Here is a 2,028-nt window from a genome sequence, read left to right on the forward strand (position 1 = left end):
TTAGCCTATTTCTGGGAAAATGAGGGGATCTTGATAATTGTTTCTTCTCTGAAGAAAGCATTATTATAGATTAAATCATTTTAAAATAAGTACATCATTGAAAAATTAATGGCCAAAAAATGGTTTCTTTAAATTGAAAGTTGGCTTTTAGAGATCTTTTATTTAAAACAATTGTCTTTTTATGTTAATAGGAAAATTAAATTAAAAGAAAGACACATAATTGTGTCCTGACCAACCTTAAACCTTTTTTTTTAAAGGCCTTATTTCTTTGTTTTGGTTTTTCCTGTATAAAAAAGTATCCTGACATCAAGGCAGGGAGGGGGGCCAGAAGGAATATACCCCTTAGTGTAGAGAAAAAAAGGGAATAGAAGGAGAAACCTCAAAAGGAGGGGTAGGAGGGGAATGTCATCAAGGCAGCAAAATCCGCTGTAAAAAGTTGGAAGAGGAGTCTCCACAGCCTCAGAGACAAGGCACAGATTGCCCCTCAGTGGGGTTCTTTTCCTTAAGTGTCCAGAAGGGAAATGGCAGCTTCACTGCCTTTCATGGCAGCTACTCCACTGCTCACTCGGGATTACCTTCATCCTTCCTTCCATGCAGAGCTCAGAAGGCAGAATTCGCCTGTGTGGGTTAAAGTCTGCATTTCCAGCAGCAGCTGTGTTGCCGACTCCTCCATCTCAGGCTCCACTGATTACACCGGCTGGGGCCCTCTTGGGAGAAAGGCTCCTCCAGGTAGAGAGAGACACATTCCTGGGCACTCGTCCTCTGGAGGCGGCCCAATCAGCTGGAAGATTTTGCCCAACTGACCAGGTTCAGAGTTTCCATGAAACATCTCTGCAGTGATGCAGTGGACACGCCACATGTCCATGGGTGTGCAAATGTAGACTGCAGAGGAACCTCTAGAGCATGGTACCAAAGGGTAACAACCACAGGTGGAAGTGCCATCTGGTAGCTGCAGAGTCTGGCCAGGCCAAAGTCAGCCAGCTTGACTGCCCCACCCCTTATCACCAGAATATTCTCTGGCTTCAGATCTCCTTCAGATTTCCTAGAATTAGCATGCAGGAAACGTAGGCCTCTTAGAAACTGGTGCATTAGCTGCCCTGCTGGCAAGCCTGGTGGGGGTGATCTTGATCTCACAGTCAGTTTGGAGTGTGTACAAACGTCCATGAGATGAACAGCATTGGGGTGCTTGCTCAAAACCCTCCAGCCGCCTTAGTAAGGCCACCTCTCGAGTTGTGGTGATGGGAAGACCCCCACCAGCTCCTCCTCCACTGGGCACTCTCTTACATTCTTGAGGGCTGCAAAGAGGCCACTGTGGGGATCACAGGCCTTGTACACCATCCCATAAGCACTGACACCAATTTCAGCTACTGGCTTATAATGAGAGGTAGCCATTCTCAGATCAGGGAAGGTCCTACAATCACAGAGACTCCTACTACCAAAATTCCCTCACACCAGGCTGGGAGCTGCCTGGTGTCCCATTATCCAGGCCATGGAGCCAGTTCTTGTGCCACCATACACCTGAGCTTGGTCCCAAGAAGCTGGACACTACGGGCCCCACCATAGACACAGGCCACAGGCTAGAGGGACTCCCTCACCCCTATCCTCACCATGTGACCTGCTGCCAAAGAGGCCCTTAAAAAGTCTCCTGACAAAATTCAAGAGCAAAATCTGCCCTAAAAGAGAAAATTCTTTATATGCTGCCCCTGTGGGAATGATAGTACCTTATAGCTACCTTAACCTTATAGCCTAATGGTTAAAATTCTGTGTTGTCACTATAACAGCCTGGATTCAGTTCCCCATCAGGGAATAAGTATGGTTTGATTTTGTGTAAATTTTGCCATTTATGCCATGAAAAACTTTTAATTCCCTATTTTCCTATGCCTACTGTGAGAGGCATGGGTGGCTTTTGAACTTTTGAGAAACTGAGACCCTAAAAAAGTATGGCCGGACAGAAATATGGGCTTATACCTGGTTTATGGCTCAGAAGACTATTGTTTCTTTCAGCTATTTTGTGACTTTTCTAGATTT

General features: G+C 45.9%; 1 pseudogene; it reads right to left on the reverse strand.

Annotated features, from left to right (window-relative positions):
• Nucleotides 1–561: 561 nt before the first annotated feature.
• LOC100941181 lies at nucleotides 562–1,392 on the reverse strand (annotated as a pseudogene).
• Nucleotides 1,393–2,028: the final 636 nt, after the last annotated feature.

The sequence above is a fragment of the Otolemur garnettii genome, unplaced genomic scaffold, assembly GCF_000181295.1.
Source record: "Otolemur garnettii isolate 467f Iridium unplaced genomic scaffold, OtoGar3 scaffold00001, whole genome shotgun sequence".
Classification (NCBI taxonomy): Eukaryota; Metazoa; Chordata; class Mammalia; order Primates; family Galagidae; genus Otolemur; species Otolemur garnettii.